We start from the raw sequence: 25092 nt of genomic DNA, 5'->3' as shown, positions 1-25092 counted from the left end.
TACCATGTGTGTTTTTCTGTGATTGGGTTATGTCACTCAGGATGATATTTTCCAGTTCCAACCATTTGCCTACGAATTTCATAAAGTCATTGTTTTTGATAGCTGATTAATATTTCATTGTGTAGATGTACCACATTTTCTGTATCCATTCCTCTGTTGAAGGGCATCTGGGTTCTTTCCAGCTTCTGGCTATTATAAATAAGGCTGCGATGAACATAGTGGAGCACGTGACTTTTTTATATGTTGGGGCATCTTTTGGGTATATGTCCAAGAGAGGTATAGCTGGATCCTCAGGCAGTTCAAGATCCAATTTTCTGAGGAACCTCCAGACTGATTTCCAGAATGGTTGAACCAGTCTGCAATCCCACCAACAATGGAGGAGTGTTCCTCTTTCTCCACATCCTCTCCAGCATCTGCTGTCACCTGAGTTTTTGATCTATCCATTCTCACTGGTGTGAGGTGAAATCTCAGGGTTGTTTTGATTTGCATTTCCCTTATGACTAAAGATGTTGAACATTTCTTTAGGTGTTTCTCAGCCATTCAGCATTTCTCAGCTGTGAATTCTTTGTTTAGCTCTGAACCCCATTTTTAATAGGGTTATTTGTCTCCCTGCGGTCTAACTTCTTGAGTTCTTTGTATATTTTGGATATAAGGCCTCTATCTGTTGTAGGATTGGTAAAGATCTTTTCCCAATTTGTTGGTTGCTGTTTTGTCCTAACCACAGTGTCCTTTGCCTTACAGAAGCTTTGCAGTTTTATGAGATCCCATTCGTCGATTCCTGATCTTCGAGCATAAGCCATTGGTGTTTTGTTCAGGAAATTTTTTCCAGTGCCCATGTGTTCCAGATGCTGCCCTAGTTTTTCTTCTATTAGTTTGAGTGTATCTGGTTTGATGTGGAGGTCCTTGATCCACTTGGACTTAAGCTTTGTAAAGGGTGATAAGCATGGATCGATCTGCATTCTTCTACATATTAACCTCCAGTTGAACCAGCACCATTTGCTGAAAAAGTTATCTTTTTTCCATTTGATGGTTTTGGCTCCTTTGTCAAAAATCAAGTGCCCATAGGTATGTAGGTTCATTTCTGGGTCTTCAATTCTGTTCCATTGGTCTATCTGTCTGTCTCTGTACCAATACCATGCAGTTTTTATCACTATTGCTCTGTAATACTTCTTGAGTTCAGGGATAGTGATTCCCCCTGAAGTCCATTTATTGTTGAGGATAGTTTTAGCTATCCTGGGTTTTTTGTTATTCCAGATGAATTTGCAAATTGTTCTGTCTAACTCTTTGAAGAATTGGATTGGTATTTTGATGGGGATTGCACTGAATCTGTAGATCGCTTTTGGTAAAATGGCCATTTTTACTATATTAATCCTGCCAATCCTGAGCATGGGAGATCTTTCCATCTTCTGAGGTCTTCTTCAATTTCTTTCTTCAGAGTCTTGAAGTTCTTATTGTACAAATCTTTTACTTGCTTGGTTAAAGTCACACCGAGGTACTTTATATTATTTGGGTCTATTATGAAGGGTGTCATTTCCCTAATTTCTTTCTCGGCTTGTTTCTCTTTTGTGTAGAGGAAGGCTACTGATTTATTTGAGTTAATTTTATACCCAGCCACTTTGCTGAAGTTGTTTATCAGATTTAGTAGTTCTCTGGTGGAACTTTTGGGATCACTTAAATAAACTATCATATCATCTGCAAATAGTGATATTTTGACTTCTTCTTCTCCGATCTGTATCCCCTTGACCTCCTTTTGTTGTCTAATTGCTCTGGCTAGAACTTCAAGAACTATATTGAATAAGTAGGGAGAGAGTGGGCAGCCTTGTCTAGTCCCTGATTTTAGTGGGATTGCTTCAAGTTTCTCTCCATTTAGTTTAATGTTAGCAACTGGTTTGCTGTATCTGGCTTTTACTATGTTTAGGTATGGGCCTTGAATTACTATTCTTTCAGGACTTTTATCATGAAGGGGTGTTGAATTTTGTCAAATGCTTCCTCACCATCTAATGAAATGATCATGTGGTTTTGTTCTTTCAGTTTGTTTATATAATGTATCACGTTGATGGTTTTCCGTATATTAAACCCTCCCTGCATGCCTGGGATGAAGCCTACTGGATTATGGTGGATGATTGTTTTCATGTGCTCTTGGATTCGGTTTGCCAGAATTTTATTGAGTATTTTTGTGTCGATATTCATAAGGGAAATTGGTCTGAAGTTCTCTTTCTTTGTTGGGTCTTTGTGTGGTTTAGGCATAAGAGTAATTGTGGCTTCATAGAAGGAATTCGTTAGTGCTCCGTCTGTTTCAATTTTGTGGAATAGTTTGGATAGTATTGGTATGAGGTCTTCTATGAAGGCCTGATAGAATTCTGCACTAAACCCGTCTGGACCTGGGCTCTTTTTGGTTGGGAGACCTTTAATGACTGCTTCTATTTCCTTAGGAGTTATGGGGTTGTTTAACTGGTATATCTGTTCCTGATTTAACTTCGGTACCTGGTATCTGTCTAGGATATTATTCATTTCCTGCAGATTTTCGAGTTTTCTTGAATATAGGCTTTTATAGTAAGATCTGATGATTTTTTGAATTTCCTCTGAATCTGTTGTTATGTCTCCCTTTTCATTTCTTATTTTGTTAATTTGGACGCACTCTCTGTGTCCTCTCGTTAGTCTGGCTAAGGGTTTATCTATCTTGTTGATTTTCTCAAAGAACCAACTTTTGGTTCTGTTGATTCTTTCTATGGTCCTTTTTGTTTCTACTTGGTTGATTTCAGCTCTGAGTTTGATTATTTCCTGCCTTCTACTCCTCCTGGGTGTATTTGCTTCTTTTTATTCTAGAGCTTTTAGGTGTGGTGTCAAGCTGCTGACATATGCTCTTTCCTGTTTCTTTCTGCAGGCACTCAGCGCTATGAGTTTTCCTCTTAGCACAGCTTTCATTGTGTCCCATAAGTTTGGGTATGTTGTACCTTCATTTTCATTAAATTCTAAAAAGTCTTTAATTTCTTTCTTTATTTCTTCCTTGACCAGGTTATCATTGAGTAGAGCACTGTTTTTCCCACGTTATGTGTGGGCATTCTTCCCTTATTGTTATTGAAGACCAGTTTTAGGCCTTGGTAGTCTGATAGCACGCATGGGATTATTTCTATCTTTCTGTACGTGTTGAGGCCCGTTTTTTGACCAATTATATGGTCAATTTTGGAGAAAGTACCATGAGCAGCTGAGAAGACGGTATATCCTTTTGCTTTAGGATAGAATGTTCTATAAATATCTGTTAAGTCCATTTGGCTCATGACTTCTCTTAGTCTGTCTACGTCTCTGTTTAGTTTCTGTTTCCATGATCTGTCCATTGATGAGAGTGGGGTATTGAAATCTCCTACTATTATTATGTGAGGTGCAATGTGTGTTTTGAGCTTTAGTAAGGTTTCTTTTACGTATGTAGGTGCCCTTGTATTTGGGACATAGATATTTAGGATTGAGAGTTCATCTGGGTGGATTTTTACTTTGATGAATATGAAGTGTCCTTCCTTGTCTTTTTGATGAATTTTAGTTGAAAATTGATTTTATTTGATATTAGAATGGCTACTCCAGCTTGCTTCTTCCGACCATTTGCTTGGAAAGTTGTTTTCCAACATTTCACTCTGAGGTAGTGTCTGTCTTTGTCTCTGAGGTGTGTTTCCTGTAGGCAGCAGAATGCAGGGTCCTCGTTGCGTATCCAGTTTGTTAATCTATGTCTTTTTATTGGGGAGTTGAGGCCATTGATGTTGAGAGATATTAAGGAATAGTGATTATTGCTTCCTGCTATATTCATATTTGGATAAGAGGTTTTGTTTGTGTGCTTTTCTTCTCTTTGTTTTGTTGCCAAGATGATTAGTTTCTTGCTTCTTCTAGGGTATAGCTTGCCTTCTTATGTTGGGCTTTACCATTTATTATCCTTTTTAGTGCTGGATTTGTAGAAAGATATTGTGTAAATTTGGTTTGGTCATGGAATATCTTGGTTTCTCCATCTATGTTAATTGAGAGTCTTGCAGGATACAGTAACTTGGGCTGGCATTTGTGTTCTCTTAGGGTCTGTATTACATCTGTCCAGGATCTTCTGGCCTTCATAGTTTCTGGCGAAATGTCTGGTGTGCTTCTGATAGGTCTGCCTTTATATGTTACTTGACCTTTTTACCTTACTGCTTTTAACATTCTTTCTTTATTTTGTGCGTTTGGTGTTTTGACTATTATGTGACGGGAGGTGTTTCTTTTCTGGTCCAATCTATTTAGAGTTCTGTAGGCTTCTTGTATGCCTATGGGTATCTCTTTTTTTAGGTTAGGGAAGTTTTCTTCTATGATTTTGTTGAAGATATTTACTGGTCCTTTGAGCTGGGAGTCCTCACTCTCTTCTATACCTATTATCCTTAGGTTTGATCTTCTCATTGAGTCCTGGATTTCCTGTATGTTTTGGACCAGTAGCTTTTTCCGCTTTACATTATCTTTGACAGTTGAGTCAATGTTTTCTATGGAATCTTCTGCTCCTGAGATTCTCTCTTCCATCTCTTGTGTTCTGTTGGTGAAGCTCGTATCTACAGCTCCTTTTCTCTTCTTTTGGTTTTCTATATCCAGGGTTGTTTCCGTGTGTTCTTTCTTGATTGCTTCTATTTCCATTTTTCATTCCTTCAACTGTTTGATTGTGTTTTCCTGGAATTCTTTCAGGGATTTTTGTGACTCCTCTCTATGGGCTTCTACTTGTTTATTTATGTTTTCCTGGAATTCTTTCAGGGATTTTTGTGATTCCTCTCTGTAGGTTTCTACTTGTTTATTAATGTTTTCCTGTGTTTCTCTAAGGGAGTTCTTCACGTCTTTCTTGAATCATGATCAAATATGATTTTGAAACTACACCTTGCTTTTCTGGTGTGTTTGTATAATCCGTGTTTGCTTTGGTGGGAGAATTGGGCTCTGATGATGCCATGTAGTCTTGGTTTCTGTTGCTTGGGTTCCTATACTTGCCTCTCGCCATCAGATTATCTCTAGTGTTACTTTGTTCTGCTATTTCTGACAGTGGCTAGACTGTCCTATAAGCCTGTGTGTCAGGAGTGCTGTAGACCTGTTTTCCTGTTTTCTTTTAGCCAGTTATGGGAACAGAGTGTTCTGCTTTCGGGCGTGTAGTTTTTCCTATCTACAGGTCTTTAGCTGTTCCCGTGGGCCTGTGTCCTGAGTTCACCAGGCAGGTCACTTGCAGCAGAAAAGTTGGTCTTACCTGTGGTTCCAAGGCTCAAGGTTGCTCATGGGGTGCTGCCTACCAGCTCTCTTTGGCGGTAGCAACCAGGAAGATATGCGCCACCCTTTCCGAGAGCTTCCGTGCACCAGGGTTCCAGATGGCGTTTGGTGTTTTCCTCTGGCATCAGAGATGTGTGCAGAGTGCAGTCTCTTCTGGTTTCCCAGGCGTGTCTACCTCTCTGAAGGTTTAGCTCTCCCTCCCACGGGATTTGAGTGCAGAGAACTGTTTATCTGGTCGTTCCCTTCAGGTTCTGGCGGTGTCTCAGATGCAGCAGACCTGCTGCTCCTGGGCCCTCCTCTACGGGAACCCAGAGCTGTTTGGATTATTTTAATGTGCAGCAGTGTGCTTTGATATGTCCACAGTATCAAAGCAGAGCACGTGACCTTATTGATTGCTGTGTAACAAATGACCCCAAAACTTAACAGCATGCATAATACGTCACATGTGTTTTATCATATAATATTTTCAGTAGGCCAAGAATCCAGATCTGGCTTAGTGGGAGCCTCAGCTTCTGATCCTAAAGGTGTCAGGTTTACTGAAAAATGGTCTTTCTTTAAACTGCATTGTTGGCAATATTCAGTCACTCACAGGCAGTTACAGGAAGAGATGAGGAACTCTGGCTGTTAGTCAATGATGATATTCAGTTCCTCGATTTGGGATCTGAACAACATGACAGCTTACTCCCTCACAAGCATTTTTGAGAAAGCCTTCTGTTAAAGTATAAAGGACATCGTTTCCCCTTTTGCCAGAGTCTGTTGCTGAGAGAAGCATAGCTGTAAGAGCAGCCACAAGAGCATGCACAGCATGGAGTGGGTGTGTCAGGGTACACCATCTTGAAATATTACATATCATAATCACTTTATCTTTTAGATTGTGTGCATTGCTGTTTTTCCAGAATGTGTAGAGGTGTGTTTGACTGCCTGTTGGACTTGTTGGTCAGAAGGGAGCATCAGATCTCCTAAAACTGGGATCAGGGTTGATGGTGAGGTACAGTGTGATGTTGGGAACCATCTTCCTCTGGAGCAGCATTTATTCTTCTTTGCCAAGGTATCTCTTCAATGCCACAAATACTTTATTTTTACCACCACCACTACCACCACCACCACCACCACCACCACCACCACCACCACCACCACCATCATCATCATCATATCCCAACTGCAGTTTCCCCTCTGTCTTCTCCCAGTCCCTATCTCATCTTCTATTTGACCCTACCCCCCACCTCTTCCTGTCCACTCTTTCTCCTCCATTTCTCTTTAGAAAAGGGCAGGCCTCTGATGGATATCAACCAAATGTGGCATATCAAGTTGCAGTAAGTTTAGGCTCTTCCCCTCATGTTAAGGCTGAATGAGGCAACACAATAGGAGGAAAAGTGTTCCAAAAGCAACAAGAGTCAGAGACAGCCCTGCTCCCACTGTTTGGAGTCCCACAGGAACATCAAGCTACACAACTTTAACATACTTTGCAGAGGGTCTAGTACAGCCCCTGAGGGCTTCCTGGTGGTTGGTTCAGTCTCTGTGGGCACAATCATTTTATTAAAGGATTGTTCCAGTCTGGGTATTAACTTTAATCTAAACAGGTTTCTGATTTGAGGTTCATAGCCCATCTAATATTCAGGAATTATTAGTTCTGTTAGCCAGAGTGAAAGATTTAAGCTTCATCATTCTCCTCTTCTGTAAGCATAAACCTTTGAAATAAAGATTAAAGGAATACTCTCTTCTTACGATTGTTTGGAAATTTAATTGAAATAATTCTTAGAAAGCATTTATCTAGCTAATCCAAGGATAAATTATACGACCTGTGGGTTTTTTAAATATGGGAAGGCTAATAAAATGTTTCTACATAGCGTTAATTTAACATTCTGGTTGAGATATTTCTAAAATGAATTACAATTATTTTTTCTGAACAGCTTACTCTGGATAGAATTGAGTCTGTAATCAATGGCATTCACGTGAAAGCTAATTGTCACTTTGTGCTGACATAAACTTGGGCTCTGAGGAACTTAGGCTTTGTTCTAAATTATGTTCTCTTCAGTGTTTGTTCCACACTGCTTTTGAAAGCTGGTGTCTGTTTGCTATTGTTGTTGTTGTTGATTCTCTAACTAATACTGACACATTATCATTCATCTCTGAATTACATGTATCAAACTTTCTATCTTTTAAATATTTTATTTCTGAACCTTTGTGGCTTTGCTACAGTGGAAATTAATAAGCATTGTACTTAAGGATAGAAGATAATGTCTAAATTCACCCTACTTGCCTCTCCCTGATAGAACTTAGCTAAGTATTTGATTGTAAACCTGTACTATCCTTATACTTTATAGTTTATATATTTATAACAGGATATTAAGTGATTCATTAACAGTAAATTCAATCATACATATATGCTGAACATCTGTTAAATACTTTAGCTATTATATAACAATAAACATAGATAAGTATCTTAGAAATAACTGAAGTAAGAGAACATACAGTCCAGAAACATGAAAAAATTCTTTTGGAACGTGAAATATGAAATCTTCTTTGGAACAAAGTATTATCATCTGTAAAAACTGTGATGAGCACTAGATCATTAAACATTAAGGGGTTGTATCTGTTATGAGCTGTGTTTAATTCAACAGGAATTACTTATATGGAAGGAAATTGTGCTAATCATTTCATATCAATACAAGGGTTACCTGGAGTTTTCCCCCTGACATCAAAGCATTTTTTACATCTTGGCTCCAAACATTTGTATACCAAGAAAGACATTGGAATTCTTTGGACTTGAAAATAAAGCACAGGACACACAGTTTAGTCCTCCCTGATAACTGTCATCAACTGGATAGGTCAAGGTTTTCCAAAGAGGGGCAAACATATAAAAAGGATATATATGTACTTGCATGCATGTTTGGAAGTACAAATAGGTGGGTGGTTGGGTGGATGGATGGATGGATGGGTGACTAGATAAACAGATGAATAGATGGATGGATGGATGGATGGATGAATAGATAAACAGATGAATGGATGGATGGATGGATGGATGGATGATGGGTGGATGGATGAATGGATGAATGGATGATGGATGATGGGTGGATGGGTGAATAGATAAACAGATGAATGGATGGATTGATGGATGGATGGATGGGTGAATATGTGGATGCATGGATGCATGGATACATGGATGGAGTAAGTTTGAGAATTGACTTAAATGTTATGAAGGTTAAATCCCTTCATGCTATATGAAAGCTAGAGAACCAAGGATGCCAGTAAGGAAGTAGCTTGATGTTAAAGGCCTCAGAACATGGGCTAGAGAGCCCAGTGTTAAGTCCTGGAGTCTAAAACCATTAGAAACTAGAATTCCAACATAAAACACAAGCAGCAATGAGTGGTCTATTCCTAGACACATAGGTAGAGAATTAACTTTTTTCTATCTCTTTTGTCCTACCTGGACCCTCAGTGATTTTCAGATGTGGTCAGCTACATTTCCTGATGGCAGAACATCCATATTCAGGCACAGATCTAAATGCTGACCTTGTCCAGCATCACCATCAACAGACATGCACATGATTTACCTGCTATCCAGACATCACTGTGACCCCACAGTTAGATATCACATAAACCAAGAGTAAGTAATAGCTATTGAGTGACATCATATCTCACACTATACAGGGTAGAACCATGATAGCAGGGCACAGGGATGGGAACAACTCTCACCATGATCACAGGACACTATTATAATATCACATGTTGGTTAGAGCTGGTATACAAGTAGATGCAGAGACGTATGTTCAGATTTCCTCATACTTGAGGCTGAGAGGTCCCATTTGGTGTGGAGATAAGCATAGTGCAAATGATGGAGCCAGTCATATGGAAAACATTAGAAAAGAAAGGGAGATTAGCAAAAGCACACAGGTCTATAGGAGCCACAATAATAAAAGTGTTTCACAGTGGTGAGAAGGTATTAGGGCAGCACCCCATGCTCATAGAAATGTAGGCATGAATATAAAAGCTCACACCTGTCAAATAGGTTTCTCACCCTTCGTCACTTTTTAATGATTAGACTAGGCCAAATGCTATCACTAGATTATCTTCTTCAAAATTCATTGAAATTCATTAATTTCAATTTAATTGAAATTAAATTGCCACCAAGACACTATTAAAGAGGGAAGCAACCCTTAATGGTTACTTAGAGTACAACTTCTGGAAACTGATTGATACTATTATTGACAGAGTTGGTTTGTCGTCTCAGGAAATGACTCCTAATATTAGGGCAAGTTCATCTCAGTAACAGCGAAGCAAGAAAGTCATCAGAGGATCTACCCCTCCATCCTAGACTTCTCAGCTTCTAGAATGAACAGTGAGACAAACAAATTACTATTGGTCATCTGTTGCCAGCTCAAAGCATTCTGTGAGAGAAGCACAGAACGAGCTAAAGCAACAGGTGATATGCCATGTCTGTTTTTCAAGTCTCTCACCTGTGGTGGGGGTGCCTACAATATTTATCCAATGGGAAGTTTTGAGAGTAGTCATGGGCACAATGGAAGCTTTCCATTCGTATTTCATCCTTTATGTGTTCTGGAACAAACATTTGTATACACTACTTACATAATGGTGGAATTTAATGGAATTATTTTTATAAAAGTGGTTCAGAAGTGAGAAGAATGGAACTCCATTTCAGAGGAAGGCAATATTTCCTGAAACAGAGATTAGGATTTCCATTATTATGGGTTTCGCCTGTAGAAACTGTTCTTTTTAAATAATAATTTCAGTATTACTTTGAGAATTTCATATAACATATTCTGATCATATTTATTCTCCACACCCCCTTGTTTCAGACATGCTCCTTCCTACACAACTCCACTTTATTCTCTCCCTCCCTCCTCTCTCTCCCTCCCTCTCCTCCTCCTCCTCCTCCTCCTTCTCTCTCTCTCTCTCCCACCCTCCCACCCTCCCTCCTTCCCTCCCCCCCCCCTCTCTCTCTCTCTCTCTCTCTTTCTCCTTTTCCCCTTTCCCCTTTCCCAGAAGGCAAGATCTCACAGTAACATCTTGGTCTTTGACTGTTTCTTGTTCCTCTTCTACAGTGTTCTCTGAACTGGAAATACAGGGTTGTGTTAAAGATGTAACAAATTGGGATAGGTACTCCATGGTCAGTATTGTCTGCATTTTGGCCAGTGTGACTTTCAGTGGTGGCCTCTGTCTGAGGCAGAAAGCAGCTTTCAGATAGTGGTGGGAGCTACACTAACTTGGTAAGCATTCAGGTGTTGTTGGAGATTATTCTGGTTTGGGGAAGTGGCATCAAGTGGGTTCTGCTCTAGAGAACCATGGCTTTGGTCTCCTAATGTACTTACCTAGAATTACAATATTGGGCATGAATTCCCTCCTGTAGCATGAGCCTTAATCAGTTAGGCTGTTACCCTGGGAATTAAGTGCCATTATGGAGCATGAAGAATGACCAACAGTGGGTCACATTTGGCTATAATTTGATATCTCTAGAACAGTGACTCTTAACTTTTTACTTTTTCTTATGACTTTTGTCCCTGAGTACATTCATGAACACTGGAGATGGTCCCAAAAGTAATGCCCTCCTGTAATCATAAGCAGAGCCTGTTCAATACCATGGTAGTTGCCAACCACACACTGCTATTTGATAAAATCGAGGAGACGTGTAGAAACATTCCTTTCCTCCTACTTGGTTGATATGAGCCTCAACCTTGATATCAGGGTTTATGGAAAGTCTTAGTTCATCTTGCTATGCCATGTTCAGTTACTATGACTAGGAGGCCTGCACTTTTCTAAAGGGGAAACTGAAGGATATGGGGAGGCAGGACAGGGCTTTGTGGTAGTGGTGTATTGTAGGAAAGAATAAAGAAATAGGGAGAATGGGCTTATAATTACTATAGAAACAAATTCTCCAAGGTATGCATCAAAGTTCATCCCTCTGAGATTGTGTGATATGTTTCCAGCTTCTCTGAATATTCCCAGTATGTAAAGTCAATGCTTCCCAAGTTTGCAACCAAACTTACGATGGGCATGCAGGAAACCTCTCCAAAGAGGACATCTCGGCATATGGAAAGGGAGAGGTTTGATTCTGCTGCTTGGCTCTGGTGGATTGTGTGCAGGGGATGGGTAAGCAGTCAAATGTGCTCTGAAATCGCAGGACAGTGGCTTTTCTCAACAGCACAATCCAAGCATATGTCATCCTGTGACTCCTCTATGGCTTTCAGAAATGTTCACTCCCTGGATGTTTTCTAACCACTGGCAGGTACCTCAAACTAACACTGGTATGTTTTGTAAATGCAGTATGATGCAGCAGGAGGGGGTCCCTAGCAGGCCCATGCTGAGGCATTCTACCCTCAGGTACCAGCCATAGGAGGACGGGCCTAGTATAAAATGAAGTTTATTTGGGGTTTGAGAAGGAGAATTGAGAAGGAAGAGGAGGCAAATAAAGAGAGGAGACAGAGAAGGACAAAGCAGGGGCATGGAGGGGAGGCCCTGAACGCATGGAGAGAGAGTTGGGGAGGGAGAAGGAGAGAGAGCCAATCTTTCTACAGCAGGTCATTCTCCTACCTGGCTGTTGCTAGGTAACTGTTGGGCAGAGCCTAGAAGAAATGCTAACAGACAGTTAAGATGAAACCCATCACTTCCTATACTCAGTAAATGTAAAATCGACCTACTGTTTTCCAGGTCCGGTCTCTCTCCTATCATTGTGTTCACATAATGAATTCTTAGTTATGGAAAAGTCAATGCTCTTTACCTTGGCTTTCATGACCTATGTTTTGGACCTGCTCCAACAACTCTGCTTAATCTCTTCCCAAAGTTTTATTTTCTACAGTTATTATTCGCCATAGTTATCAACGATCAAAATAAATAAATGAAAATCTATTATTAATACATTTTGGTGATACTCTTCTTTTCAAAATAATTTCAATTATTAGCACATATAAATTTTACAAAGTAGTGGGATTAACTATAGTAGTTCTTCACAGTATGCATCATACAATGTTTATGTACAACTACTCTTTTTACACCTCATGCCCTCTCCAGGTAAATCACATACTATTCTGAGTAACGCTCACCATCTTCACCCTGGATGTCAATCATTCCTTTGCCCAGTATACCAACATTGTAAACACTGTCCAGATTAGTAGCTGTCTTGGTTACCAGTTGGGCTACAGCAATATCAAAACATCTGTGCCCAATTAAGTCCAATTTTTATTTAATCGAAGCACAAGAGTGGTGATGCTAAGAGGACACCGGGTATAGGATATGGAAGAGTGCGTCAATACAAGTTTTATGTGGCAAACTTGCTGGGCAAGCAATGGTGGGAAAGGAATGATGTAATAGAGGTTGATATTAAGCAAGGTATCTCGCATGCATTCAAGATCCCAGGAGACATCTTTCCACCAACTGTGAATGCATTCCACTATTGTCTTTCATTTTCTGTAACCCAATGATATATCTCATGTCTTCCCCTACTCCTGATGTCTCCTTTAAGGAAATCCCTCCCTATTGCCAGGCCCAGAATACCTGATGTCTTCCAATTTCTATAGTACTCCCTCCTCTCAGGCCAAAGGCAGAATCTGGCCGTATGTCTGTTTTCCAAACAATATTTAGGCATGAATTGCACCTGCTCTGTTGAATTTCGAAAGTCTCCACACTAGTCTGTGTCCCCTGAGGCACATGTCTATTTTTGTCCCGTGCAGTGTTAATAAATATTCAGCAAGTATTAATAAGCATTCAATAAATGATTGTTAACTTACTGCACACAACTGGCATCCTGGTACTGTCTGTTCTGGTTTCCCTGCCAAAGATGAAAGTGGAATATGTGTCAAGCCAGAGACCTACTAAGTGCAGCACACTTGCTCCTGTGTCCTGACTGAATCTCTGAGTACTCTGAAACACAGCGGCCTCTGTTTTAATCAGGGATTTTGTGATCCCTGCTGTATATTTTCTTAGAATGTATTCATTCCTCAATGTAAAGAGGAATCACTTTCCAATACACCTACTTTATTTCAGGCTTAGCATTGCTTCTACCTAACCTCATCAAACAAGAGAAATATTCAAGACTGGAGCTAATCTAATTCTCTATCGCGTAGGCACTAATGAAATCAATCTGCTGTCTGCATGCCACGTTTTATGCTGACGGACAGAACGCTCTGAGAAGGCAGTTATCTATCCCCTAAGCTAACTAGATCTTTTCCTTTCACTCTGATATAAAATATTTCTATTTTAAAAAACCTATAGTATTCCAGGGTATGCTGACAGACACCTATCCTTTCAACAGTTGACAGGCAGATGCCTAAGGAGTGCAGTGTGCAGGTTTCATGGTGGATTCCAGGACAACCAGGGTCACAGAATGAGATTCTGATTCAAACAACAGATAAATACAATTACATTTAAAACAAAAACCTAGAATTCTTATTCAAAAGAGGGCATGCCTTAAATGACTGCATGAACATTCTTTCATTCCATGGTGCATTAAAAAGAAACAATTAAGAGTGGGCCTTGATCTGCTAGTTTGGGTTTGATCATCTGCCAGGAAGCTGTTGGAGAGATTCTTGTACCAGGAAGGCACCACCTCAATGGATCAGCCTCCTCTCCATCCCCAGAACTCAAATGGGCTTCTAGCATCTATTTCTATACAGCATGGCTTTCAATGAACAGCTCTGTTCTAGGAATAGTGTAGAACTAGTAAGTACATATGGAAATACAAGATGAAAATTTAGAAGTGCCTCATTATGGTGAAAAATAAATGTAAGCAATTTCCTGGAGAAGTTGCCTTTCCATTCCAGGCTTCTCGCCTTACTAGCTAATGTGTTGTTTGTGACACAGTTCTATTAGTCATGTCAGCTAATACAAATGTCTCCATAAGTAAGTACTTTCGTATGATATACAAGAAGAATGTGAATATATGATTATTGAAATTCTTCTTCTAAAGAATAATGGGTGTTCGCATTCAAAAACATTTTATCCTGTTTGTCTGAAGAAGTTCACACAAACTTTTGTTATAGTTTTACCTCTCGAATTTCAGGAACTATTCAGAAGATATCACCATGATATAAATAGCAGCTCCCTAGGTTAACATGGAAAGAATTTTGGAGAGGGGTGTCTATTTTTATATTTTTAAAGAAGGGGATATCTTTTAAGTTACATTCTTTTTACATGCCTTTCAGATACTATGCATGCTAAAGTCAGGAACACATCCTAGCCTACAGAGTAACATTGTACAGTTTGCTAACTCTTAGGCACTTAAGGAGAGGTTTACTGAAGAGCCAACAATATAAGACAAACAAGACAGCCAGCATCAGAATTTTGAATTATGGGAGAGTGTGCTTTTCTGAGTTCAGTCTGCAGGCCATGGCAGTTACATCTGTGATATGAACAGTACTGTGTCAAATTCTCCATTGGTATGAGGCCAGGCATGGTCCACCTAATCCTGCATCTGGTGCAATGTAGCTCCGGTGATGATTGGTATAAGCTGGATATTGGTTATACTGAGCAGTAGATGTGCAAATATATATCAGAGAGTGTGCATGACTTGATCCATTTAATTCCTATCTCTGGGCATTCATGTGTCAATTAGTCAAAAGAGCTTTCACTGAAAGAGTAGGTATCATATAGGGAAACACTCCCAGATAGCAACCTATAGTATCCAAATGCTATTTCAGCCAGTTTATCAAAATCATAGATCATTCTCCTCCCCTAGAAAGACTAACATCAGAATATAGAGGCAAGGAGAGTGTTCAAATAACACTTGTTGCATCCTCTCCTGACTTACCACATGGTATTTGGCACTCAACTCTGCACTTCCAGCTGCTTTCTCATGGGAATGGCACAAGGTCCCAAATAGGAATGCTGAGCACTCTACACTGGAATTCTTGAATAAATGATATTTACTCTGTTTAGTTAATTATTTCTCTCTCTCTCTCTCTCTCTCTCTCTCTCTCTCTCTCTCTGTGTGTGTGTGTGTGTGTGTGTGTGTGTGTGTGTGTGTGTGTATCTTAAATTAATGTGGAACCTTTAAAACTGACTCAATACTGAAGATAAATTCATGTCTTGTACGGAGAAAATTCTCTGAGGGAAAAATTAATCATTGTATAGACTGAGATATGGAAATACCTCACAAATCCATATTCCATTCATCCCTTTCTGATCTGACATTAAATCAATTCTTGTAAATGACCATTAAGCAAATTAACAATCTAATCCCTCAGATGCCATAGCAATGTGATTGTAAAATTCAACATAGAACACACAAAAGACTTTGAAACAATGGCTAATGGAACTGTATGAAGACAGTGGAAATGCCTACTTCAAAATATGTCACATGCCAGTCCATAGTCAGTCTTGTGAAACAATTGGAATAAAGTGGTAGTAACCATTGAAGACAGAAGACTAGTGGGAATTAAAGAGAAAGAAGCCCACAGGAAAGTGATATCTGCCTCTTTTTTTAAAGAATTTTTGTTATTTTATGTTTTATGTGTATGACTGGTTTTTTAAGACTTATTTATTTATTCTATATAAGTGCACTGTAGCCGTCTTCAGACACACCAGAAGTACAAATGGTGGTGAGCCACCATGTGGCTGATGGGAATTGAACTCGGGACCTCTGGAAGAGCAGTCAGAGTTCTTAACCACTGAGCCATCTCTCCAGCCCAATAATCTGCCTCTTTATTGCTAGGTCAATGCAGTCCGTTGCCTCTGGTACCATTTCCAGTGACCAGAAGAGTACAAAATCCAATGCGTACAACAAGCGATGCTTGAACATATTGGAAATACTCAGAATCCTTATCTCATTTTACACTGGGACATGTCCCCAGTTAATTCCCCAAACATGTACATCTCGTAAGACTTTATTAGAAAATGTATTATTTTGAGACAAAATAACTTATACTTGTTTAGGACTAATAATAAACATGAGGAAATGGAGGGAAATCTGGAAGTGGTTCTTGGCCAATAAAAATCAATAGAGAGTACATGATAGCGTTTTCATAAATATTTAAAGGTTAATCAATTACACTAAGTCAATGTTATTTCCCTGGCTGTGAAACTTTTACTAACATCATGCAATATTATAACATTTGGGATAGCAGGGTGGGCAGGATTCATGGGACACAGCATCAGTACCCTGAGATTTCTAATGATGTTTGAGAAATGGATACACACATCAAAATGTTTTAAATGAAAGAGGCTTTATATATGAATGAGAAAATTTGATTACAGGCCAGATCTGTTTCTAAGGAGATCGGGTTAAACAATGAGTTGCTACTGAAGAGATTCATGAATAACAGGCACAATGTTGTTCAAAGCACCTGTTTATCCCTCCCAATCAGAACCTCCCTAATTGTAAGACAATATCAGCCTCAAACTAAAGAAGCTAAAATGATAACCCAATGATCACAAAATTGCTATCAATAGTTGAATTAAACATTTCGAATAACTTATAAGGAATACATAGACATTGTTGAACTTTGGAGCTCAGAAGTTGGCCTAGCAGTAGAGAATTCTAACTGCTCATCCAGAGAACCAGAGTTCTAGTTCTAGTACCCATATTATGTGACAATTACCTCTAACTATTTTTAAGGGATTTGATGTTATCTGACTTCCATGGCACTGCACTGGGTGCAAGATGGTATATAACCCCCTAAACACACACACACACACACACACACACACGTGCATGCACAAATTTAAACTTGAGGTGACTTACCACTTCAGAGCTCTTATTTCCTCTGCAAAGGATCCATGTATCATGTTCAATTCCCAGCACTCACATGGCAGTTCAAAACTGTCTTTAGCTTCAGTCCCAACAGATACGAAACTCTCTGCTCATCTCGGTGGGCATCAGGAACCACGTGGGACACATATAAAAATAAGTAAAATATACACATAAAATAATAAAATAAATCTAAAACAAATTTTATGAAAACAAAAATAATTTTGAAAGCTCCTAGACCTACTACTGTACCATGCATTTGTAACTCCTTTTTGTGTGTGTGCCAGCTTTTGCCTCCTGTCATGTTTCACAGAACTGTACAATCTCAATGAGACTAGGGAAGTGGTTTTGCCTACTGGTTAGCAAGGGGGAGCACAATTCTTTCTTCCAGGGAAGAACAGTGGTATACTTAACCTATCAGTTCTGTTGACTTGTTCCCATATGAGGAAATAGAATCCTGTCTGTTTGGAAGACAATGAATTAAAGAAGGTTTTGTGTACTCATCGACAGGAAACGTGATGAGAAAACCAATGCTTTGGGGTCAGATACCTTTACATTATTGCTGCTGGCTCAGTCACAGCTTGGGTCAGTTACATAGGTCTGTAAGTCTATTAAAGTAGGAAGAATAATGCCTTCTGAGTGTTGTGATTGTGGGAATTAAAGTGAAGCATGTTGGCACAGATCACAGTATAAACCTGGCCATGTTAGTGGAGGGAAGAGCTGGGTCGCAACAGTCTTCCATTCTCCTACAACAGAGTCCTTGGGGTTTTTTTTAGTTGAATATTTATCTATTTATATTTCAAATGTTATCTCTTTCCCCCTCTCATTCCCCTACTTCCTCTGCTTCTATGAGGATGCTCCCACTCTCACCCACCCACTCCTACCTCAACACTCTGGCACTCCCCTACACTAGGGAAACAAGCCTTCATAGAACCAATGGCCTCTCTTTCCATTGGTGTCCAACAAGGCCGTTCTCTGCTACATATGCAGGTAGATCCATGGGTCACTCCATGTGTTGATGGTTTGGTTGGTTAGTCCCTGGTAGCTCTAGAGGATTTGGTTGATTGATACTGTTTTCTTCCTGCAGGGTTGCAATCCCCTTCGGCCCCTTCTGTCCTTCCTTTAACTCCTCCATTGGGGTCTTTGTGCTCAGTCTGATGGTTCACTGCAAGCATCCTCATCTGAATCAGTAAGGCTCTAGCAGAGCCTCTCAAGAGACATCCATATCAGGCTCCCGTCTGCAAACACTTCTTGGCATCAGCAATAGTGACTGTATATGGGATAGATTCCCAGGTGGGGCAGTCTCTGGATGGCCTTTCCTTCAATCCCTGCTTCACCCTTTGTCCCTATATTTCCTCCCTTGAGTATTTTGTCCCCCTTCTTATTCTTCACATTCTTCTGTTGTTGCTCTTTGTCTCTGCTTCCACAGTCGTTGAGTCTGGGTGAGTTCTCCAAAGGCATCGACAGTTCTCCAGACCTGTGAACATATGTGGTCATTCTTTTCCATGTGTAAAATTCCACCATTCAGAGATAAAGGATGCAACAAGTCCACAAATAATGACCCTATATTAGCTATATGTCTCCACTCCCTTCTCAGAATCTGATTGAATTAGCCTTCCTATTAAATATTATATTTAATAGTTCATCCATAATCTTAAAGACATTTTAAGTCTACAAACAAATGTCCAGTGAACTGTATTGTATTTTACTGAGTTCTGTACTCATTGCTGTTGTTTTTAATATGCCAAAATGAGAGAAGATAAGATATGAAGTACGGCATTTTATATGTGTGTTGTGCGTGGATGTGTGTGCATGTCTCTGTGTATGTGATACTACGTGATTTATGCTACCTTGACAAAAGAAATGAAGAGTTATGTATTCTCTGGATGCTTTAGTCAATTTGTCAAAATAGAAGAAAGCAAGTCATCCAAAGCCCTGCTTTTCAAATATCTGCTGTGATCTTATAGTCCTTGACTCATTTTCCTTCAGTGAACATGTGGGCTCTGTGTACATATGGTTTATGAGTTTTTATTGCTGCTGTAGTAACTCACTACAACCAAATAACTGGAAATTTACAGGCAGCTCTTAACAACTGTGAATCAGAAGTCTAATTTGTTTGCTATTAAACAATCATTTTACCTTTAATTATGTGCATGTATGTATCTATGTGTGGGTATATACACCTGGGTACAGATGCCCAAGTGGGATGGAAAAGGATTGAGTGCCAGCAGAGTCAGAGGTACCTGCCAAATATGGGTGCTGGGAACTGAATCCAGATATTCTGAATCAACAGCCAGCTCTTTTAACAGATGAGCCATCTCTTCAGTTCCAATGAATTTAACTTAATCTACAAATTTGATTATACCTTGGGAAGAAACATAATAAGAGACTTTAAGGATAGAACATAAATATCTTTGAAGGGATCATTGTTTATCCTAATATATATATGTTGTGCACATATGTCATGTATATCTGGTTGTATTTGTGTGTATATGTTTGTATATGTATACGGTTTACATTTCATTTTTCTTATCACCCTATGAATTACTGTTTCCCAGTTCATCTGGCTATGGTCCTGGGGTCCCATCATTGTGACTTTACTTTCTAAACTTCGCATGTGCTTCCTGTAGTGTAGAATCTAAATTTCTGATTTGAAAATTAGTCAGTTCACTATAAATCATGCTCACCTTATCACAAAGAGCATGTAGGAAAATCTTACACATAGACAATAGTAACTTAACAAAACACATGGCTGATTCTAAAGTAATAAAGACGTTTTAGTTTAATTTATTGCTTTGGTTCTTCTCTTTTTTTTCTCCACCTTTATTAACTTGGGTATTTCTTATTTACATTTCGATTGTTATTCCCTTTCCCGGTTTCCGGGCCAACATCCCCTATTGCTTTGGTTCTTACTTTTGAACTTGGAGGTGGAGGCAGGTGAGGCCCCCAGTTGTTGTCCATGGTCCTGAATTGTCACATGAGCTTGAATCCCGTGGCTCACCCCTGGGAGTACTAGGACTCCTCTCCAGTTTCTCTAAGGCTTCCAAATATGGTGATGCTCATGAGAAAGCGTCAGTTTTACCTGAGAATGGAGTTGACAAGAGTGTACAACAGACAGGTTGAGTCAGGCCTACCTTTTACAGATTGCAAGGCACAAAATAGAAATTCTCTTTTTATTCATTTTAAATAATTTTAATTATGTAGAGGTCATCATTGGTAACATATATATGTATATGTATATTTGCTTACTCAGTAATACTGTGAGAGAGAGAGAATAAGTGTTATAATTTGAATAGCACCAGTTTTTAGGATTCGGAATTTTTGCTTATCATTTGGTGGCAAATATTACTTTGTGTAATTAAGATGTGTGCATTTTAGAGTGTTCCATCATGGAAATTACTTTCTATACCTATCTGCCCCCCGCACATACTCAGTAGAAAATTACCTATGAGTGTGGTAATTCATGACCTTCTTTTCAACCCCAACTCTGCCCCATTGAATACAAACTACATCTTTAATTACTTGATGTTTAGTTTGATAATCTCCATACCTCAGATTTTCTGAGAAACTTGACACTCACCAGGAATGAGAAGAAATTGGAATCAGAAATTGATTTTGTTAGCTGGATATTGATTTTCATGAGATTTGCAGGAAAACCTGCAAGTTTTGCAAAACTAGTGCCCTTTTGATTTGTTTCAGCTATCAGAGTTTCAGCATGGCATAAGACTTCCCTAGTAAGTTAAGTCAATACAATCCCTTGCCAATTCTACTGTCAAATGTATTCTCCAACTCCACCCCCATTGTGGTCTCTGACGGGACATACCAGACATCCAAGTGCTTGTCCAAGTTTTCACTTGAGTTTACTGAGATTTTAAAATGTAAGGCATGAAGAATAGCTAATCTTGCATTTTTTTTTGGTCAGGATTAAAGACTATAAACTGCAACATGTCACGAGTTCTCCCATGCCAAATGGGAGCCCTTTGTAACAGGGCTACACAGGGGACAACAGTAAGGATGAACTTGTTCACTAAGTAAGCACATGCGAGCCCACAGATTTTGTTAGCAATCATTATGAAAATTAATGAGCAATAGATGCCACTCTGTATATGGATTAATAAACATGAGACCACAACTCATGCTTGTGGAATTACTGCCACACAGATATGTACAATAGGTTTGTTGATCTCTCCCACCCCTGCCCCAAATCGCATTTTGCTCAGGGCACACCTCCATTTTAATGCTAGTTAATACAGAAGATGATGGATTTAGGTCCATGTTTCCATGGAAACAACCAATTATAAATGCAATCTTAAGAGATGGAATGCAACTGCCAAAACTCTCAGGGAAAAACTGATCCGGGGTTGGCAACCTTCTAGAAACCTCTGCTAACAGCTTTTGCCAGTTTTCCTTAGCACTGGCCTGCAAGCTCCTCTCTGAGCAAACATCTTGCACACATTTACTAAGTGCTGCATCTGCAATACATTCTAAAGGGTAATTGTGTCTGGATCTCAGCATATATGATGTTGAGGCAAGAAAAAAATTCTCACATTTTTTTGTGTAATTTCTCTCAGATGTTTCTTATAACTTCATGGCACTAGCATCAGCATAAGAGAGGGAAAATCTCTCATAATCTATCTTTATGTTCACAAGACTTGCTTTAAATATTCCTATGTTCACATGGATAACAATGTATTATGCTTATATTTATAAAGATAATCATCATAAAATCTGAATGAGTGAAATGTGTGAACTACCAACCAATAGTTCTAGTATTTAACCCATGTACAACGCCATTGCTCTGCATGTCTGTACTGATCACGCCTTCCTAATCTGCATGTTCTTGTGTTTTATTTTTTGGGAAAGTCAAGGCGACAATATAGTACATTTACAAAATAAATGAATTAAAATAAACGATAGTTTTTTCATAAATCTGAGCCTGTAGATCTTTCTTTTCTTACCAAAAGGAATCAGCATAAATGCCACTTTGCCCGTGGATGAATGAACTGAGCATACAAATCATGCTTGCCCACCTCTCCTCTTACTTACAGTGAAAGATGTTTCTCATCTGCATATCAAAAAGTGTCAGAGACAGATCAGAAGTCACCAACTACAGTTAGTTGTGCAACTTGGGACAAATCCTCTCCTTATCCCTTGAGATCTTGGAGCACTTGTATTCTATTCCTCTTCTTCTAGCTTAAAATTAAATGCACCTGGATTTCAACTCATATCACAGTGAATAATATAGGCTTGGAATCTTAACTCTAAAATTTGCTTATGCTCAGAAATCTTCCATTTGAAATATATGGATAGCATGTCCTCTATCTTCTACCTGTGCTTGCGTTACTCGTGCTTCAGTGATTGGAGGCTAAGGAATGAAGTGGATAATGCTGAAAAGCTTATTTAATTAGCATGAAATGATAAACAGCTGCTGTGTTCAACTCTTGCTATAAGACTGTCGGTCTTACACAATTACTGTACACATGGTACAGTTTTGAGAAGTGAAGGAAAAGTTGAATTAAAATGTAAACGTATGATACATAGAATTTCTGAGTCCTAGGAGACATGCAAGAATTTTCCTTTTAAGGAAATTGGCTATAAATATATAGTTTGAAAACCCCCTACTATATTTTTTTAAAGTAAACTCAAACTCCAAGGTTGGATAAATTTTTTTTCATAAATCAGAGTGGTACTCATTTGTTCAAGGGGATTACATTTAATCTAGGACAACACTAATTTATCTTCTATTTGGCAAAGTTGGAAGAAACGGGGAAATAAATCACCTGGCCCTACTCTTTGACACGGATAAAGAACCCATCCAAATGAGTCCTTTGAGAGTTTTTGTCTCCTACAATTGGAAGATTTTCCAGTGTACATAGTTTGGGAAAAGAAATGTGTTTTGTTTACACTATTATTTAATTTCAGCCAAGATTCACTAGACAAATCAACAAGTAACTGAAATATGAAACTCATGAATGTTGAGGACATTGGTAGTATAAAGTAAATACTTGGGAATCTAATATACTAAGAAACTTAGGTTACCTTTCCTCCACAATAGACTCATCAAAGGGTACTGCTGATTACTAACCTGTTACAGTTTTATCTTTTCTTTTGAAATATTCCCTATATTTCTCAGAACATCAAATAGAGAGATACTGCCCTCTCTTTTTCTGAGATACATTCTGGCCTTTTATCGGCTCTGATTCAAATTTTCTACTTCTAAAAAAAATCTCAGTTTTTAGGCATTATTTCTCTTTGTCTTGAACTTGTGCCTTTAAATCCTAGGTAAACATTACAAATTAAACCCCAAGAAATTTTACAATAATACCATTGCTAAGGTCCACTATACTAGTATTGGCAAAGAACCATCCTGTAAGGCACAAAACTAAGACTCTTCGCCTAAGGGCATGCCCCCTCCACTTTCTAATCCAGGACCTCCTTGTGGTCAGTCATGCATCTCCTTCTCTAGGACACTGAGTCCTCAATAACTTATTTCCTGAGCCTACCCCTTTTGTTTTCAAAGTGCTTTCCTGCAGCCAATAAGCTGAATCTTTCCTGTCTTTCAAAGGTGAGTCCAAGAAGAGTCTTTAATAAAAATGATGACTAAAGCACAGCCATATAACAGAAAGAGACCAACAGACACCTTATTCAACTTTCTAATATAAATGAAATGGCTTGGGGTGGCTTCTGTTCAAGAAGCCTAAGCCAGAGGCACACAGAAAACGATTCACTGGAATTTATGGATGTGACTCAGAAACTCCCTTTACATAAACAGCAGACTATTTCATACTGGATAAGTATGCTCTAAAATTCAGGCTAACAGATACATGTAGTTGATGGGCTTGTTTTGTTTGTTCGTTTGTTTTGTTTTGTTATCAAACTGAACCCTTATTTCTTGAATATTGTCAATGAACTCAATGAATGTACTAGGTCTCATCATGTGGCTTTAGCTGAATGTGCAAATGTCGTATTATAAATGAAAAGAATGATGCTGGAGTTACTGAGTTACTCTTTTTTTTTTCTTTCTCTTAAGAGTCCCTCTGTAGCAGCATGGCTCCCATTGGTGGGCTTGAGTTCTAAGAATCCTCTTCCATAGGTCACACACACATAAATGCTTATCACTTACATAAGACTTTTTAATGAGATAAAATAATTTTGAATGCATTTAGGAGCATTTTTAGTTCCTTCAGACGTAGTCAGCTAATAGGAATTCAGATTGATTTTGACAAATCAGTGGGCCAGCACAGTCCCTTTGTCTGATGATTGAATTTGCTTCTGCCCTTCGATACTTAGACATTCAGAAAAACTGTGTTCTTTGGTGTCAAAGCTTCCTGTGATTGCATAGATAGCACCACCTTGATTCTTGAGGTTATCGCTATGCTTTTGAATAGCCTATTATTGCCTTCAGCGTCATAGCCAGGTATGCAGCCTAATACAGGCAGCGGGTGAAGTTATAGCAGTGAATTCCAAAGCCTGTATCTTTACACCTTCCTCTCTTGCAACTAGAAATCACTGTAAGAAGAGAAAGTCTATATTTGAGTAGATCTGGAGGAATTGCACTGGTCTACTAGATACTATATTCTTAATACATATTAAAATCATTAAGGTTTTTAAACAGTTGATAGTCATAAAAATAAGGTGTTCGAAGGATAAAATATGGCCATGGAATATGAAAATCTTTATTGAAGAATAGAATTTTGAAAGAAATATATGATGTATATAAATATCTTGAGGTTTATTTTCTCTAATTTTACAAAGGCAATAATTCCTCAAAAGAAGACTTTCCATGATTGGAAATATTTTTCCCTGATACAAATACATTGGAAATCTTGAAGTAAAGCATGTGTGTATGTAAAACTAAAATGCTCAATATTAACAATAGAGACAAACTTTGTGAGTGCTTTCTATATGTATGAATCACTTGTGGTTTCCTTAAAACATTTTTCAGTGATTGCCCCTAGACAAAAGAAAATTGGGCCTTTAAAATCATGTAAGTAGCTTACAAAAGTAATAAACTTTCCGTTTAATGTCATCAATGGACACAAGAAGCCAGTCATTGAAACCAAGATATGACAGGCAAGTACATGAAAATAGGGGAAAGTTTAAAGAGATTAAGTGAAGGGAAGGTATATTTCCTTAGGTGGGGAAAT

The 25092-nt window shown here is 38.8% G+C and overlaps 1 protein-coding gene and 1 long non-coding RNA gene across 3 annotated transcripts in view; one reads left to right on the top strand and one right to left on the bottom strand.

Annotated features, from left to right (window-relative positions):
- Fbxl7 (F-box and leucine-rich repeat protein 7) overlaps nucleotides 1-25092 on the top strand; it is a 369462-nt gene that overhangs the window by 230379 nt on the left and 113991 nt on the right. The window lies entirely within an intron of this gene.
- LOC120100752 (uncharacterized) overlaps nucleotides 1-25092 on the bottom strand; it is a 34331-nt gene that overhangs the window by 6001 nt on the left and 3238 nt on the right. Inside the window, exons 2-7 of the long non-coding RNA XR_005500757.2 lie at nucleotides 19859-20027; nucleotides 16940-18422; nucleotides 12990-13030; nucleotides 10267-10321; nucleotides 9705-9923; nucleotides 8944-9039 (exon numbers count right to left, since the gene is read on the bottom strand). This is a non-coding gene — a long non-coding RNA (uncharacterized LOC120100752). The remainder of the gene's footprint in view (nucleotides 1-8943; nucleotides 9040-9704; nucleotides 9924-10266; nucleotides 10322-12989; nucleotides 13031-16939; nucleotides 18423-19858; nucleotides 20028-25092) is intronic.

Source organism: Rattus norvegicus, chromosome 2 (assembly GCF_036323735.1).
Source record: "Rattus norvegicus strain BN/NHsdMcwi chromosome 2, GRCr8, whole genome shotgun sequence".
NCBI classification, from domain to species: domain Eukaryota; kingdom Metazoa; phylum Chordata; class Mammalia; order Rodentia; family Muridae; genus Rattus; species Rattus norvegicus.
This window is presented reverse-complemented; position numbering and strand designations above follow the sequence as displayed.